The sequence below is a fragment of the Lissotriton vulgaris genome, chromosome 6, assembly GCF_964263255.1.
Source record: "Lissotriton vulgaris chromosome 6, aLisVul1.2, whole genome shotgun sequence".
In the NCBI taxonomy this organism is placed as follows: domain Eukaryota; kingdom Metazoa; phylum Chordata; class Amphibia; order Caudata; family Salamandridae; genus Lissotriton; species Lissotriton vulgaris.
This window is the reverse complement of record NC_141694.1, coordinates 1,853,461,824-1,853,481,152: the sequence shown is the minus strand read 5'-3', so window position 1 is coordinate 1,853,481,152 and position 19,329 is coordinate 1,853,461,824. Positions and strand designations below refer to the sequence as shown.

The 19,329-nt window shown below is 49.4% G+C and overlaps 1 protein-coding gene across 1 annotated transcript in view; it reads left to right on the top strand.

Moving 5' to 3' along the window:
• The window catches only part of IFT172 (intraflagellar transport 172), a 1,181,874-nt gene that overhangs the window by 72,857 nt on the left and 1,089,688 nt on the right, over positions 1-19,329 (top strand). The gene's annotated exons all lie outside the window — the stretch shown is intronic.

Here is a 19,329-nt window from a genome sequence, read left to right as displayed (position 1 = left end):
GCAGGGTGTACATTTTGAATAATCATTATCTTCTAAGGCCCCTCTGCTTCCATGCTACATGAGAACGAGCGCAGAAACAAAGAAACCAAGGAACAGAAAATTAAGCAAATGGCACCTCATTAAAACTGGTGGAGTATAAGTTCCATGCAACAAGCGGGGAGAGAAGGACCAACCCATCTGCTCATGAGCCCGTCCCACACAGTCCCCACCTGGTAAAATTGTCCTCCGCAAAGAGTCCAGACTTGGTGACAGATCCATACCGTTGCTGTTAAACAAATGTCCACGATGGCATCCGATAGTTAACCGTGCGCTTTCTAGAGTATCTTTGCCCCGTGAGGCGCTTGGCATATCAAGTGTTTTGTTGGGGTGGAATGTTGTCTGAGGTGCTGCTGCTGAATCCGGGGATCCTCTGGAAAGAGTGGAGATATTTTGTTCCTCTAAAAGATTTAGATACTCCTGTAATGGTCCCCATATATCTCGTCGGCGGGATACTAGGAGAATCAACTCCCAGTAATTCAAAAGTTGCTCGCGACAGTATTCTGCATCCATGAGCCACTCCCTTTCCTTGAGTAATCTACGACAGTCCCGTACCATTGCCACTCTGCGTTTTGCTAACAGTATGTTATGTTATGTTATGTTAGTGCTATTTGTATTGCGCACGGCTGCTCCAGCGAAGGAGCGTCCCGGCGCACCGACAAGGTGGCGAACACAACACAACTGGGGAACAGAAATAATTATTAAGAAATTGGGGAGTGAAGGATTTAACAAAGCTCAGAAAATAAATGAGTTTTAGCGGCCTTGCGGAAGGAGAGCAGGTCACCAAAGGTCCGGAGTTTCAAAGGGAGAGCGTTCCAGAGTGCGGCTGCCCGCACCTTAAAAGAGCGACCCCCCACCCGACTGAGTTTGAATCGAGGGGCTACCGCTAATTCTTGGACTAGCGAGCGCAGAGTGCGGCCCGGGATGTAAGGGCGCAAGAGTTGGTGCAGTAAGGGAGGTGATAGGCCCTTCAGAATTTTGAAGGAAAGGCACAAAACTTTAAAGTGGATCCGCTGCCTAACGGGTAACCAATGCAAGGCTCGCAAAGATGGACCGGCCGAGCAAAACCTAGGAAGACCTAAGATCGCTCTGGCCGCAGCGTTCTGCACTCTTTGAAGTCGGGTTAACTCAACCTGGTTTAATCCTATAAAAAGGGAGCTGGCATAGTCCAACCGCGCCAAAACCGTAAAACAGTAAAAGAATGGCCACCAGTCTGCGTGAGGCAGGTGGCACATCCCTGACATACCCAAGGAGACCAAGTAGCGGTGTGTCCGATAATCTACATTTTGTTATAGTCTGAATAGTCTGAATCACTGTGGTCCAGTATCTTGCAAACCCTGGGCATGCCCAAGCCAGGTAGAGTTAATCTGCTCTTGGGGCACCACATCTGTGACAGTTCTCCAGATCTGTTAGCCCTATTCTCTATAGGTGAGCGGTATAGGTGGTGTAGAAAGTTAAAATGCATTTGCCTATGTCGTTATTCGGGTAGAGATCAGCTAATTGCCCACAGCAATAGTTCCAATGTGCTTCCGTGAATTCCACCCATGGACAAACATGAGGAAAGTGATTAGATTGAACTTTAGGATAAAAATGGACATTTATTTATTTATTTATTTATTTATTTATTTATTTATTTATTAATGACATTTTTAGAGCGCGAACAATGGCCCGTGGGCGTCTCGGCGCTAGGACGTCTGCAGAATTCAACCAAAGACGGGAAAAATGGGCCTACTGATTAAAAAGCCATGTCTTAAGTTGTTTACGAAAAGACCAGAGTGAGTGGCTTGATTTAATCGAAGGAGGCAGTGTATTCCAAAGTCTGGGGGCTGAAACAAGAAATCTTCTGTCTCCCCATGAGACAGATTTGCTGCGTGGGACCACCAAATCATTCAGGCTGGAGGAGCGTACGGTTCTGGACGGACAGTAAGGGATCAAATTTTGAGTAAAAAAAGCAGGTCCCATGTTATGCATGGCCTTAAACACTATACAGAGAACTTTAAATGTTATTCTGTTCCTTATGGGTAGCCAGTGTAGTTCTCTGATAGTTGCAGAGGCGGAATGAAATCTGGGGATTCTGCCCAGGAGCCTAGCTGCTGAGTTCTGGATTAATTGCATTTTGTTCAAAACTCCTTCTTGAGCATTCAAGAACAGAGCATTGCAATAATCCAGGGTCGACAATACCAGAGAGGTGACCAATGTTTTGCCGGAAGAATCTGGGAGAAAAGGAAGGATTTTCTTGATTAATCTCAGTTTATGAAAAGCGGCAGAGGTGATCTGGTTAGCATGAGGGAGAAAGGTAAGACGGTCGTCAAAAATGACTCCGAGATTCCTCACCTTGCTAACAGGCTCAGGGGGGAGGCCCAGTGACGCGGGCCACCAGCAAGAGGACCATTCCGGTGTCAGATGACCAAAAATGACTACTTCCGTCTTATCGGAATTTAATTTTAGGCAATTGGAAGCCATCCAATTCCCAATTGCCAACATGCCTTGATTAAGGTCAACTGCTTTTTTGTAGCCATCATTCTTGCACATGAAGTTGTTGGACACAGGAGCGGGGTTTCCCGTCACAAACTATTACCAACACCAGACGAAGGAATTGGATATGGAACGCATCTTGATATAAAAATGGACATTATATACATTTTTTAGTAATGACCTGATTTTTTAAATGTTATGTAAAACATAGTCTGCATTTCTTGTGGGGTAAGCTTCAATCAGTTCACATTTTGAGTCATTGGTATAACTCGGGCGCTTAAACGGGCAGAGGAGAACAACCAACAATATTTTGTGAGTTGTGACATGAGGGATTCTGGGAAACATAGTTTACAGCTAGAGACGATCCCAGTGAAGGTGGGCTTGCAGCGTAGGTAGTCCGTCATCAAGAGCAGTGAGTTCCGTATAGATGGTTGAGAGGAATCACCTGGAAGGAGCGGGGGTGGGGTGATGTAAGAGTACGTCGCACACAGTTACTGGGGCTGCTGCAATTGCTAAGAAGAAATGTGCTGGGCACTGCAGGAAACATGATCGTGTTAAGAAGCTTTGACGGTGATTCTGGGAAAGTGGGCAGACCACCAAATTGAATGCTGTGAGAATCGTTGTAAAACAGCATATGTCACGGTGAGCTAAATATTAGTACAGTTGGTTTAAGGGAAAGGAGAAGCGATTCCTGACAAGGGCATGTTTGAGAAAATGCTTTTAACATCAGTAATGGGTCAATGGACGACGAAGGACGCTTTTTGGTGAAATTAAAGTGTGAGGACTGTGGAGGGTTACATGATCCTTGTTTGGTGTAACTCGATTTTCATTGAAACGCGGACAGGAATTAACGCAGGTTTTGTTTACAATAGACTGAGGAAGCTGGTCATTTAACTACATGTGTAAAAATTATGATGTTGGTAATACATATGAATTAGTTTGTTTTTTAGATGCCCCTGATGAAGGGAAGTACCCCGAAATGCATTGGGCCTTTTTAATACAGAACACGTGGCATGTGGCAACCACCTCTCCTGTGTTTTTTGTGAAAGTTTTAACATGAAGTTTGAATGAATAAAATGAATTGAAGCAAGTGAAAAGCGGTTAAAAGGAAATTGGAAGAAAATAAATGGACGAAGAGAAGAAAAAGAATATAGCATTGATTGATTTGATTCATTCGGGTACTTGGCTGTGCTGCCTGCATGAGATCAAAAATGTGGTCCCTATGTGTTCAGTTTCCGTGAATTCCACGCCAAGATCTAATTCCCAATGGGATCTCACGTGCATTACTATCTGTGGCATGTGATGCTGCATCGCGGAATAGAGCAGAGTTATTAATTTCCGGGCTACAGGCGTATTAAGCATCAGTTTTAGTGGGGTTAGCGTCTGTGGGGACTTTGGGAACACAGTTCTTGGATACAAGATCATCAGGAGGGATCGCGTCAACCAGACTGGGGGAGGCATCGCCATCGTCCACAAGAACACCATCCGCATCACGACCCACGCCGACGACACCTACACCGCCGCCGAACACCTCCACTTCCAGATTCACACCGACCCAAAGACGACCCTCAGAGGCACCCTCATCTACAGACCCCCGGGATCACGCACACAATTCAGCGAAGACATCACGGACTTCGTCAGCCCACACGCCCTCCCCTCCGCCGACTACATCCTCCTAGGGGACCTCAACTTCCACCTGGAGAACGAGGACCGCAGCACCGTCACCCTGCTGGACAACCTCGCCAACCTCGGACTCAAGCAACTGGTCAACACCCCCACCCACTATGCCGGCCACACGCTTGACCCCGTCTTCTCATCCAGCAAGCACATCGCCTTCAGCCACTCCACCGGACTTCACTGGACCGACCACAGCTGCGTCCACTTCAGCTTCAGAAAAACCACTACCCACCACTACCCGCAACAGGTTCCTCACAGAAGCTGGAGCAAGATCACCGCCGACCAGCTCACCACCTCCCTCAGCCAGAACCCACCTGCCAGCACACCGGACCCCAACGAAGCAGCCCGCACGTCACGCAGTGGCTGACCGCCTGCGCCGACGACCTTGCACCACTGAAGAACCCTCACAGCAAACCCAGAAGCAAGAAGGCCCCCTGGTTCACCGACGAACTCAAGGACTCCAAGAAGACCTGCCGCACCCTCGAGAAAGCCTGGCTCCTCGACCGGACCACTGACAACATGACCGCCCTCAAACACGCGACCCGCAAGCACCACCAGCTCATCCGCACAACCAAGAAGAAATCACTGAAGGATCGACTGGACAACAACGCCCACAACAGCAAGGAACTCTTCAGCATCGTCAAGGAGTTCTCCAACCCCAGCACCGGCAACAACGACATCACCCCTTCACAAGATCTCTGCGACTCCCTCGCCTCGTTCTTCCACCGCAAGATTGCCGACATCCACAACCGCTTCGGCGCACCATCCTGGCACCCAACCGTCGAACCAACGCACCCCACCGCCACCCTCCGCACCTGGACCGCAGTGACCACCAAAGACACAGCCCCCACGATGAACACCATCCACTCCGGATCTCTGACTGACCCCTGCCCCCACCACGTCTTCAACAAGGCCGAGTCCACTATCGCACCCCAACTCCGAGACGCCATCAACACCTCCTTCGACACCGCCACCTTCCCGGAGAGCTGGAAGCATGCCGAGCTCAGCGCCTTACTGAAGAAACAAACAGTGGACCCCACCGACCTCAAAAACGTCCGCCTCATCTCGCTCCTCCCTTTTCCTGCCAAAGTCATCGAGAAGATCGCCAACAGACAGCTTGCCGCCTTCCTGGAGACGAATGGATCCCTCGACCCCTCGCAGTCCGGCTTCAGAGCCAACCACAGCGCCGAGACCGCCCTCATCGCAGCCACCGACGACATCCGAGCACTTCTCGACAACGGGGAAACAGCGGCACTCATCCTCCTGGACATCTCCGCCGCGTTCGACACTGTCTGCCACCGCACCATAGTCCAACGCCTCAGCAACACCGGCATCCAAGAGAAGGCATTGAAGTGGATCATCTCGTTCCTCGCTGGAAGAACACAGAGAGTCCGCCTCCCCCCTTTTCGTTCTGAGGCCACCGAAGTCATCTGCGGCATCCCGCAAGGATCATCACTCAGCCCCACCCTCTTCAACGTCTACATGAGACCTCTCGCAGCCATTGCACGCCAACACAACCTCAACATCATCTCCTACGCCGCCGACACCCAGCTGATCCTCTCCCTCACCAGAGACCCCGACACCGCCAGAACCAGCCTCCACAAAGGGATGAAAGACGTCGCCGAGTGGATGAAGAACAGCCGCTTGAAACTGAACTCAGACAAGACGGAAGTCCTCATCCTTGGACCATCACCCTCCGCCTGGGACGACTCCTGGTGGCCCCCAGCCCTGGGCACCACCCCCAAGCCGACAGACCACGCACGCAACCTGGGCTTCATCCTGGACTCCTCCCTCTCGATGACCAGACAAGTCAACGCCGTCTCCTCTTCATGCTTTCACACCCTCCGCATGCTCCGCAAGATCTTCCGATGGATCCCGATCGAAACCAGGAAGACGGTCACCCAGGCCCTCGTCACCAGCCGGCTGGACTACGGAAACACCCTCTACGCCGGAACCACAGCCAAGCTACAGAAAAGACTACAACGCATCCAGAACGCCTCCGCCCGACTCATCCTGGACATCCCTCGACGCAGCCACATCTCCGGCCACCTGAGGAACCTGCACTGGCTCCCCGTCAACAAGAGGATCACGTTCAGGCTCCTCACCCACGCACACAAGTCTCTCCACAACCTGGGCCCCAAGTACCTCAACGACCGCCTGACCTTCCACATGCCCACCCGCCAGCTACGGTCCGCTAGCCTCGCCGCCGTACCACGCATCCGAAGAGCCACCGCGGGAGGCAGATCCTTCTCCTACCTGGCGGCCAAGACATGGAACTCCCTCCCCATCCACCTTCGGCTGACCCAGGACCACCTCGCCTTCAGGAGACAACTCAAGACCTGGCTGTTTGAGCAGTAGCGGCCCCCTTCCCCCAAGCGCCTTGAGACCCTTCCGGGTGAGTAGCGCGCTATACAAGTGTTATGATTGATTGATTGATTGATTGTCACGGCATGAGTCCCTGATTTGGTAATAAAGCATTGTATCCGCTGCGTTAGTCTGACGTGAATCATCAGATGCGGGTGCGGGCAGGAACTGGCCATCTGGGTATAGGTCCGAAAACGTATGCAAGTTGAGGCGCTGCGCCCTTCTCTGTGCTCCAATATCTAGGAGGTGAGGCATCATTGGATTAGGATGAAGTGGAATAGATGGGCAGATGGGGCATATAAATACAGGGTGTCCACCCTCCTATGTATTCCCTCCCAGGCCCATCGAACACTTTCTGCTGTATTTATTTCTCCACGTGGGGCTTTGTATGGGGCACAGAGGGCATTGTCCAGGGGAAGAGGGGCTGCAAGGTCCTGCTCAGTGCCACATGAGGTTGATAGGGAGTGGGATGTGTCCAGAAGTGCAAAAACTGGGCCTATATGCACAGTGCGTACAATTCAAAGTCCGGCACGCCCAGCCTGCCCATGTGAGGGGCAAGGCGAGGACCTCTCTGGATATGCGCTGCTGTCTTTCAGCCCAAATCAGGGAGATCAGGATGGACCGCAGTTTCCAGAAGAATGCGCAAGTGAGTGGCAGTGGGATATTTTGGAAAAAATGAAGAAATTGGGTAGGACGACTATCTTAATTATAGCTATGCCGCCGGCTAGCGATAATGGCAGTTTAGACCAAATGGGGACCCTACTTTCAAGCCAGTCGACCACTCGACAGTAATTAACTGTCCGCAATTCTTGAACATCACAACTCATCGAAACCCCCAACTAGCGCACTGGACCCTCTGCCTATGTCAATGGGTACTCCGTGTGTAATGAAGTTGTGTTATCAGTGAGAGGGAGTATGATTTATTTATTCTAATTATATATAGAGAGTAATGTGATCTGCATACAACGCTATTATCAAACCTCTCGATGTAAACCCTATGCCGTGCTGAGTATGAGGTTGCCTAAGCCTAGCAGCTAATGGCTCCATGTCGATGGCAAATAATAGTGGTGAGAAAGGCACCCCTGTCTGGTGCCGCAAGTTATTTTGATTGGCTCCGAGAGTAACCCGTTGAGCCGTATTCTGGCCGTGGGCAGGGTATATAGTAATTTTATATATTTAATAAAAGTGGATCTAAGCCCAACTCGTTGTAGCAATGTGAACAGATAGTCCCATGCCAGGGAGTCAAATGCTTTTGTGGCTTACAAAAGTGTGACAATTGACTGTACGTCAGGGTGCAAGTAATGTAACACCGCAAACAGTGTTTGCAAGTTGTGCGCAGGTGAGCAGCCAGGGATAAACCCTGCCTGATCCAGGCCAACCATTTTAGGAAGTAATGGGAAGAGGCAATTAGCAAGGATTTTGGCCAGGATCTTATTATTGATGTTGAATAATCAGATCCCCCAGGATATTGCGGCATAGATTTGCAAATAGAGCAGCACAAAAATGGACATTTTGCAGCATTATTGTGGCACATTATTTTACCCCTAATCATTCCTTTTCAACTTTAAATCAATGTAAACTGATTTAGCGGAGTAATTAACTTTGAAATAGCCATTCTAAACTGTCTGAGAGAGTTTTTTTGCTATATCCTCCTTTGTGGTAACATTCTGGAGCATAGGTTACGCCAAGCACAATAGCAAAGGATCCGCGTTTTTGCTCGAAAAGTTTGTGCTCTGTCTTTAATTGGTCGTGCAATCGATTTTACTGTAAATATTCTGGTCTTTTCTTCTAGTCTGGTGCGCCTTCTCTAAATATTTTAATTTATCTTGAAGTTATTGACAGTATTTCCATCTTATATCAACTTCAGAGCCCCTGAGACAGTCCAGAATGAGCAACAGTGCACACTTGGCACAGTAGAATTAACGAATCGGGCACCTGTATTCATTAAAGTTAATTCAACTTCAGTCAATCAACCTGCGTTTTACTATATGCCAGTGGTTAATTTGTGAAAAAATAAGTGCCATGGCTCTAGTCGGAAGGCAGCTTCCCCCAGACCATTGCTCCTATTAGCGCCGCCTATATCAGAACTAACCATTAACCATGAAACCCTACAAGTGGGGAGAGGATGTGGTATAATATTCAGAGCTGCTAACTTCGGAGCTGGAGAACCAAGTTCCAGTCTCGGCGTCGGTTCAGCATCCTGTGATTCTCTGCAAATCTCTTAATTTCCCCATGCTTATGAAAAATGAATGTGTCCTTAATGGGTGACCATGAACTTTGGGTTGGAGCTATAAGTACCGGTGTTGAAGATTAATTGCGGATGCTGCGCACAGAAAACCACAGGCTCAAATTAAGCACTGCTATATGCACACATTCTCTGGTGCTAATTCAAGTTGACCAGCTGTAAAAAGCTTCCACTGGATCCGTTTGGTAGGATAAGCATTCTCAAGTTCTATGGAGAAGATTCCATTTGATTCCAGGACACCTCAGGACTTTTTATATGACTCAAATGGTGCATTTTGGAATCAGATGGGCTTCTAGAGTAATGTCTACATATGAACCAGAACATACGCTGGCCACTGTCAAAGGAACACACATCCACAACTGTAGTCAGTACACACCATCTGTAACTGGTCAAATGAAATATCCACCAGGCTGTGGGTTAAAATATAGACTCAAAATAGAATTCTACTGGATGGTAAAAATGTAATTGTGCCATGAATTATACATCTGCGTACCGTTGCTGGAGCAGATGCTGGAGGAAGGATCACAGTCACCCAAAGCAGAGAGCAAGGATGAGACCCTAAGATGGCCCCTCACACAAGATTTCACACAAACCCAGCAGCAAATCCTGATCAACTGTGATTGAAATCTCATATACCAGTCGAAAATCGATTATATTCAGACTGCAGGATTTTGTGTCTAGATTTAGAATTTGTAACGAGGCATCATATCTTATCTTGTTTTTTTTAACGTTTTGTATATCAAATTTAATATTTTAAATGAAGCTATTTAAATGAAAAAGCATTTTAAAAAAGTTTTAATATAGACAATTAAACCACTCGAAAGCGTAGAAAAGAATCTGTCATCACCCACATATTATCTGCCAAGTTTGTTGATATCCTGCTTTAGTCCAGAAAGTACTTTACAATTGAATTTGTTAACCAAAGACAAACTAGCATCTCTCAAAGATGTTTGAGAGTAATACACTTTTCACCTTGTGTTAAGTAATAGTCATCAATATATTTTCCTTTTTCAATTTAGAAGAAAACGTTTTGAAATTGAGAAAATATATGTAGTATGGTGAATGGTCAGATTTTGTGAAAATATTAATTCTGGCGTGGTGTTTAGTTAAAGTTTTTTTAATTCAAGTTAATTAATAACAGACATCAATATTTTTAGATACATACAATGTGTACACGCCCTGCAACATGTTGTTTTGTTCTGTATTTTATTTGCCAAGCAATTGTGGGTTTTGAGGAATGTTTGAAAGCTAATTTTGTCTGCTATTTCTGTATTTTCTGATTTCCATACATGTCTTTTTATTTCTGCATGTTTACAATGTCAGTGACTTTCCAGATGCAGCCATGATGTTGCTTGTAATGTTATACTCCAATCTCTGATAATTTACTTATTTAACTAAGGGTTTCAGTAAAATTAGACCCAGTTATGCAGAGAGTTCAGGCAAGTAAAAATCGTCTGTTTGGCTTCAGATGTGACTGGCAGAAGAGGATTTTGTCATTTTTTAGCTGCACCCTGATATACCTCTAAGTTTTTGTGTCACTGTGTATTTCTACGGTGCAGCTTTTGCCAACTCCTTGCCTTTCAATGTTCTGTGCAGACACTAGTCTGTGGTTGTGATTCATCCGGCACACAGAAGCGGGCAGCTGCCCCCTAGAGTAACATTTGATCTGCCGAGAGGTGGCTGCTGCGGCTTCTTCGAGATAGAGTTCAGAGGTCGGTGCGAGTTCACTGCCAGAGATACGACATATATTGTCTTTTCACAGCCGTGTAAAAAAAGAACAAGCATTTACAATGCAATAGTTTCGCCTTTGGAAAAGTTAAAGCTATTGGCATTGTAAATGACAAAATTTGTATTTATGTGTTGGTTTTGAAAACAGATAAATAAATGGCATTGTCATTTACATTGCCATTAGCTTAATCTCTGCAGTCACTCTGCAGTCCCTAGCACTCCATAGCACTCCCTAGTCACTCTGCACTCCCTAGTCACTATGCACTCCCTAGCACTCCCTAGCCCTCCCTAGTCACTCTGCACTCCCTAGCACTCTGCACTCTGCACTCCCTAGCACTCCCTAGTCACTCTGCACTCCCTAGCACTCCCTAGTCACTCGGCACTCCCTAGTCACTCTGCACTCCCTCGCACTCTCTTGCACTCTGCACTCTCTTGCACTCTGCACTTTCTTGCACTCTGCACTCCCTTGCACTGTGCACTCCCTAGCACTCCCTAGCACTCCCTAGTCACTCTGCACTTCTAGCACTCCTTAGTCACTCTGCACTGCCTAGCACTCCCTAGCATTCTGCAGTCACGCTGCACTCCCTAGCAGTCTGCAGTCACTCTGCAATCCCTAGCAGTCACTCTGCAATTCCTAGCACTCCCTAGCAGTCACTCTGCAGTCACTCTGCAGTCCCTAACACTCCCTAGCACTCTGCAGTCACTCTGCAGTCCCTAGCACTCTGCAGTCACACTCTACTCCCTAGCACTCCCTAGTCACTCTCCACTCCCTAGCACTCCCTAGTCACTCTCCACTCCCTAGCACTCCCTAGTCACTCTCCACTCCCTAGCACTCCCTAGTCACTCTGCACTCCCTAGCACTCCCTAGTCACTCTGCACTCCCTAGTCACTCTGCACTCCCTAGCACTCCCTTGCACTCCCTTGCACTCCCTAGCACTCCCTAATCACTCTGCACTCCCTAGCACTCCCTAGCCACTCTGCACTTCCTAGCACTCCCTAGCACTCTGCACTCCCTAGCACTACCTAGCACTCTGCAGTCACTCTGCAGTCCCTAGCACTCCCTAGCACTATGCAGTCACTCTGCACTCCCTAGCACTCTGCAGTCACTCTGCACTCCCTAGCACTCCCTATCACTCTGCAGTCACTCTGCACTCCCTAGCACTCTGCAGTCACTACTCTGTACACTCACTTTGCACTCTGCACTCACTAGTCTGCACACTCACTACTCTGCACTCTGCACTCACTACTCTGCACACTCACTCTACTCACTCACTCTGCACTCTGCCTTGCATCGCCTTGTGCAACGTACAGACAACGCAACACCTTTTATAAATCCGGGCCTCGGTATTCAATTTTACACAGAAATCAACTCAGCAAACACATTCTGCAAAGTCTGCCTTCCATCCAACATAAACAGCTCCACGCCGACTGCAGCCCCACCGCATGCAAATGAAAAGGTCCACTGGATTGTGGAATAAGTGATTGACTCTGGACAGGTCACCGAGGCAAAGGAACTCAGCCACGCTGTCTTGTGACCAGCACAACACCGGGGATGCGAAATCAGCAGAGCAATACTTCCGCGAAAAGAAAGCTGTTCAATTCCTGCCCGATTTTAGGAAGGTGCCCGATTTCATACAATATCCCTTTTCCCTGATGAGGCGGACATGTAAGAGTGCTATTTGCGGTAAATTGAAAAACAAATATTAATAGCGTGTTCTTCACTGAGGGGTCTGGAGCCTCACTGTGCTCGACTCCAGAAGCCCCAAACTGATCCGCCGAATGCTCACTCCTTATAATATTTCAACCACACAGTTGAAAACGCTCTCTGAAACTCACGACCGAGATAATACAACCTCAAAAAAAACAAGAAAAGTGAAATGGCGCAGCCCACCCCTGCTCGGAGTAGGGAGCGGGTCGGGTCTGCGTCCTCACAGGGAGAGCGAGCAGGCTGGTGTGACGAAGGATGCCGGCCTGGAAAAAAAAATGACACCCGCCCACCGCCGCATGACGTGGCGTAAAGCCTAAAAATCGCAGGAACGCCCATGAATCTGCTCGAAGAATGACAAGCAGATCTCTGTTCCAATGGCTAGCCTCCATTTATGGAGCTAGCCAATGGAACAGAGGGGCGGGACTACACGCACATACTCTAGACAAAAGATTTCGCCTGCGCGAAACGCTGCTTGCGCAGCTTTCCACAGGCGAGTCCTAAAAAAGGATGGATGGAATGCTCGAGTTAATCTCAGCCACTGGTAATTACTCAGCCGCATTTCAGTCCATCTTCATTTGCATACCATGCCACCTCAGTTTGTACCCAGTCATATGCAAATCTGTCTTGACCCTTCTCCATTGCAATGAGTCCAGTACGAACTGCCAGGCCAGGTTCTCCCTGAATCAGAACACAAGCAACCCAGGACCTGTTTCACACTTATTAGGGCTCATTAGTTGGGTATAGCTTGGTTCCAGTGGCACTGCGGGCACAGGCCCCACGTCTGAGCATACCCATCTACCTTAGAGAGTCACACTGAAGGATATTTAAAGGGATGGATGGGATGCTTGAATTAATCTCAGCCACTGGTAATTATTCAGGCCGCATCCCGGTCCAGTGTAATTTTGCATACCTTGCACCCAAGTTAGTGGTGACTGTAGCTACACATACATCAAGCTAAACACTTGTAAAGTCAGAAACCGAGGCCGCAAAAAGCACACTTCACGGCTCTGAGACTGGTCGCCCATGAAAGACAGTTAATTGCTCTTACAGAACTAGAGACCGAATATACATACTGAAGCTGAGGGTCTCCCTCTCCCAACTTGGCCACAAATCAGCAAAAGCACCTTTGACTGGGGGCTTACTGTTTTACTCCAGACAAGTAAACACTCTCCCTTTTACTCAAAATGTGCTCTATACTTTCTCGTCCGTTTAAAACAATTTAACCACTTCACCGTTTTTGCAGTCTACTACGGATCGACTGATCAGAATCCATTTTGATCATATTAGCTGTTGTGAGTGAGCACTTGCCTGGCCCGACCTTGCTTTTGTTTTGCAGTTTCCATCTTGAGAAGCCATGCACGCGGGAGAAGGGTGGGGGAGGGGAGGTGGCCTGGCTCTTAAAGGGACTCCTTTCAGAGCTGGTCCAGCGAGTTATTTATTCACGCTCTGGTAACGAATATTAGATTGTGTAGAGCTGAAAATGGTTGCAGAGCGGGCCGACTGCTTGGGAAGCCCGGCTCCTTCTTGTAAAGCAGCTCCCCGAAGGGGGCTTGGGTTAGACATGCTTTTGTCGGCGTCAGTTAAATGCGCCTGGCTGGGAGTGGGGCGATGGGTAGATCCAGGCTATGGTCCGGGTGGGCGCAGGGGCTGTCTTGAAGGGGTATAGTCGTTGGTGTAAGCATAGGGCATCAGAAAGGCTAAACAGGATGGGAAGCATTGCATGTCAGCGACATGAAGAGATTGGCGTGACATGCCATTGATTCAGCCCCAGACACGAGCGTCTTCCACGGGCACTGGCTTGCTATAAAATCTTAATATGTGTCCACAGTCCCATTGCTGGCCATTCAGTCATACAAGGAACGAGAGACGCTGGCAAACAGCACCTTTAAACAGATGCAAGCAAGATGCTCGAAACGTCACATTCACAGAGGAGCATGCATGCCTAGAGGCGATTACTGAATAACAGCAAGTACACATTGCTCCTTTTCTGCTCCAAAGAGCACTGTCATTTGCTAGTTTCATCCAATTGTTTAACGTCAAGAGCAAGATGTTAACAAGCAATGACACGGTACCTACCTGGACATGTACACACACTGGCAGCATTGTTGGCGGAAAAGCATGATCTCATTTAGATTCGATTTGCGGTCACTCGTCCCGTCATGAATACTATACAAGCGAGGCAGCGTAAGCAGTTGACTGTTCACTCGACAAAAGCCACCAAAGATTCAAGGACAAAAGCCAACCGTCACGTGACCCAAGCGGCTGTTTGTCTGTTTGTTTGGGGAGGGCGGGCGGGAAAGGAACGGACAGCGGGAGGGGGGGGGCGGGAAAGGAACGGACAGCGGGAGGGGGGGCGGGAAAGGAACTATGATCGGGTTATTCTCGCTCCAGAGGAGGGTGGGGGCAGCCTCCTCTGAAGAAAAAAAGGAAGGGTGCGAGGGTGTTGGGATGATTTCACTCGCACGGACACACACGGACAGCGGGAGGGGGCGGGCGGGCACACGGACAGCGGGAGGGGGGCGGGCGGCTACACAGACAGCGGGAGGGGGGGGCGGGCAGGCACACGGACAGCGGGAGGGGGGAGGGAACGCCCAGAAAGGCACTCACCTGGACTTCCTCGGGCGGCGGTCAGCCACTGAATGACCAAATTAAACCTCAACGTTGGAAAAAACAAACCCCGCCCACGGCCTTGATGACGATGCGAAAAGGGTGGAGAGGGAAAAAAATGCAGGAACGCCTACGAATCTGGTCTATTGGCCATTTATGGAGCTAGCCAATGGAACAGAGGGCGGGACGAAGCTCCACACTGTAGGGACATTAGATTTCTCCTGGGCGGAGCTAGGAGCTCCGGCCCCAGGCGAAACCTAAAAAGCACTGCATTTTCCAAATTTCGAGGAAAGTTTTGTGAAAATTGTGGCCTTTTTACAAAACTGCTGATTTTGCAATTGTTTTTCAAATGGCGTAATCCTGGAGGGTCTGATTAATGAAAGTGGTCTGTAGGGGTCCCACTTTCGGGGCTGTGGTCCGACGTAAGCAGTGATGGGACCCCCGCCTCACGCCACGAAGGAGAGAACCCTCATACATTGCTAGCAGGTGCTGCTAGGAGCTCAGCCGTGACGCCGTTCCGCCCTGGGGCTTCATCGAGCCACACCAGCTGTAATGCTTCTGGGTAGTGAGGGAGTGACACTGATTGCACGGCAGACAGTGTGGTGTAGGACTCGGCCATGATGCCTAATACCGCCGCTGGTGAGTCCTGCACTGCAGACTCCTGGTCTTCGAATTCAAAGACAAAGGTTGTGGGGCGTGACAGATAGTTCTGGGCCTGTCCTCCTCCCCATATTGCCGTGCTCGAGCTTCTTTGTTGAGGTATTTGCTCTCACGCTCTGCCTCTGTTATACTCCGAGAGGAGTAGATGAAGAGCTCCCAGGGCCAGCATTCCTTCCTGTGCCAAAGTCACTCTGAGTTATGCTTTAGACATAGCACTGGAAAGAGGCCAAGAGATCCCCACTCCATGCACTACTTTATGTGCCAGAAGCGCCCCTGATTTTTATTTTAAGAGTAGGCCATCGGAGAAGCGAACCTTAGGCCCCTTGTCTCTTCGTGTGAAAGAGGCGCCCCTGTTTCAAACATTAGGCAAAGAACAGAAGAAGGTTATGAGCTCTTTCAGCCCTGTGCCAGAGGCGCCCCTGTTTCAAACATTAGGCAAAGCATAGGAGAAGGATATGAGCTCTTTCAGCCCTGTGCCAGAGGCGCCCCTGATTCAAACATCAGGCAAAGCCCAGGAGAAGGTTATGAGCTCTTTCAGCCCTGTGCCAGAGGCGCCCCTGATTCAAACATCAGACCAAGCACAGGAGAAGGTTATGAGCTCTTTCAGCCCTGTGCCAGAGGCGCCCCTGTTCAAACGTTAGGCAAAGCACAGGAGAAGGTTATGAGCTCTTTCAGCCCTGTGCCAGAGGACCCCTGATTCAAACATTAGGCAAAGCCCAGGAGAAGGTTATGAGCTCTTTCAGCCCTGTGCCAGAAGCGCCCCTGATTCAAATATCAGGCAAAGCACAGGAGAAGGTTATGAGCTCTTTCAGCCCTGTGCCAGAGGCGCCCCTGATTCAAACATCAGGCAAAGCACAGGAGAAGGTTATGAGCTCTTTCAGCCCTCCTGTTTCAAACATTAGGCAAAGCACAGGAGGAGGTTATGAGCTCTTTCAGCCCTGTGCCCGAGGCGCCCCTGTTTCTAACATTAGGCAAAGCCCAGGAGGAGGTTATGAGCTCTTTCAGCCCTGTGCCAGAGACGCCCCTGTTTCAAACATTAGGCAAAGCACAGGAGAAGGTTATGAGCTCTTTCAGCCCTGTGCCAGAGGCGCCCCTGATTCAAATATTAGGCAAAGCCCAGGAGAAGGTTATGAGCTCTTTCAGCCCTGTGCCAGAGGCGCCCCTGATTCAAACATTAGGCCAAGCACAGGAGAAGGTTATGGGCTCTTTCAGCCCTGTGCCAGAGGTGCCCCTGTTTCTAACATTAGGCAAAGCACAGGAGAAGGTTATGAGCTCTTTCAGCCCTGTGCCAGAGGCGCCCCTGATTCAAACATCAGGCAAAGCATAGGAGAAGGTTATGAGCTCTTTCAGCCCTGTACCAGAGGCGCCCCTGATTCAAACATTAGGCAAAGCCCAGGAGAAGGTTATGAGCTCTTTCAGCCCTGTGCCAGAGGCGCCCCTGATTCAAACATTACGCAAAGCCCAGGAGGAGGTTATGAGCTCTTTCAGCCCTGTGCCAGAGGCGCCCCTGTTTCAAACATCAGGCAAAGCCCAGGAGGAGGTTATGAGCTCTTTCAGCCCTGTGCCAGAGGACTCCTGATTTAAACATTAGGCAAAGCGCAGGAGAAGGTTATGAGCTCTTTCAGCCCTGTGCCAGAGGACTCCTGATTTAAACATTAGGCAAAGCGCAGGAGAAGGGTATGAGCTCTTTCAGCCCTGTGCCAGAGGCGCCCCTGATGCAAACATTATGCAAAGCACAGGAGAAGGTTATGAGCTCTTTCAGCCCTGTGCCAGAGGACCCCTGATTCAAACATTAGGCAAAGCCCAGGAGAAGGTTATGAGCTCTTTCAGCCCTGTGCCAGAGGACTCCTGATTCAAACATTAGGCAAAGCACAGGAGGAGGTTATGAGCTCTTTCAGCCCTGTGCCAGAGGCGCCCCTGATGCAAACATTATGCAAAGCACAGGAGAAGGTTATGAGCTCTTTCAGCCCTGTGCCAGAGGACCCCTATTTCAAACATTAGGCAAAGCACAGGAGAAGGTTATGAGCTCTTTCAGCCCTGTGCCAGAGGGGCCCCTGATTCAAACATTAGGCAAAGCACAGGAGAAGGTTATGAGCTCTTTCAGCCCTGTGCCAGAGGACCCCTATTTCAAACATTAGGCAAAGCACAGGAGGAGGTTATGAGCTCTTTCAGCCCTGTGCCAGAGGACCCCTATTTCAAACATTAGGCAAAGCACAGGAGGAGGTTATGAGCCCTTCAGCCCTGTGCCAGAGGACCCCTGATTCAAACATTAGGCAAAGCCCAGGAGAAGGTTATGAGCTCTTTCAGCCCTGTGCCAGAGACGCCCGTGATTCAAACATTAGGCAAAGCACAGGAGGAGGTTATGAGCTCTTTCAGCCCTGTGCCAGAGGCGCCCCTGATTCAAACATTAGGCAAAGCACAGGAGGAGGTTATGAGCTCTTTCAGCCCTGTGCCAGAGGACCCCTGATTCAAACATTAGGCAAAGCACAGGAGAAGGTTATGAGCTCTTTCAGCCCTGTGCCAGAGGCGCCCCTGATTCAAACATTAGGCAAAGCACAGGAGGAGGTTATGAGCTCTTTCAGCCATGTGCCAGAGGCGCCCCTGGTGCAAACATTATGCAAAGCACAGGAGAAGGTTATGAGCGCTTTCAGCCCTGTGCCAGAGGCGCCCCTGATTCAAACATTAGGCAAAGCACAGGAGAAGGTTATGAGCTCTTTCTGCCCTGTGCAAGAGGCGCCCCTGATTCAAACATTAGGCAAAGCACAGGAGAAGGCTATGAGCTCTTTCAGCCCTGTGCCATAGACGCCCGTGATTCAAACATTAGGCAAAGCACAGGAGAAGGCTATGAGCTCTTTCAGCTCTGTGCCAGAGGCGCCCCTGATTCAAACATTAGGCAAAGCACAGGAGGAGGTTATGAGCTCTTTCAGCCCTGTGCCAGAGGCGCCCCTGGTGCAAACATTATGCAAAGCACAGGAGAAGGTTATGAGCGCTTTCAGCCCTGTGCCAGAGGCGCCCCTGATTCAAACATTAGGCAAAGCACAGGAGAAGGTTATGAGCTCTTTCAGCCCTGTGCAAGAGGCGCCCCTGATTCAAACATTAGGCAAAGCACAGGAGAAGGCTATGAGCTCTTTCAGCCCTGTGCCATAGACGCCCGTGATTCAAACATTAGGCAAAGCACAGGAGAAGGCTATGAGCTCTTTCAGCCCTGTGCCATAGACGCCCGTGATTCAAACATTAGGCAAAGCACAGGAGAAGGCTATGAGCTCTTTCAGCCCTGTGCCAGAGGCGCCCCTGATTCAAACATTAGGCAAAGCACAGGAGAAGGTTATGAGCTCTTTCAGCCCTGTGCCAGAGGCGCCCCTGATTCAAACATTAGGCAAAGCACAGGAGGAGGTTATGAGCTCTTTCAGCCCTGTGCCAGAGGCGCCCCTGATTCAAACATTAGGCAAAGCACAGGAGGAGGTTATGAGCTCTTTCAGCCCTGTGCCAGAGGACCCCTGATTCAAACATTAGGCAAAGCCCAGGAGAAGGTTATGAGCTCTTTCAGCCCTGTGCCAGAGGCGCCCCTGATGCAAACATTATGCAAAGCACAGGAGAAGGTTATGAGCTCTTTCAGCCCTGTGCCAGAGGCGCCCCTGATTCAAACATTAGGCAAAGCACAGGAGGAGGTTATGAGCTCTTTCAGCCCTGTGCCAGAGGACCCCTGATTCAAACATTAGGCAAAGCACAGGAGAAGGTTATGAGCTCTTTCAGCCCTGTGCCCGAGGCGCCCCTGATTCCAACATTAGGCAAAGCATAGGAGAAGGTTATGAGCTCTTTCAGCCCTGTG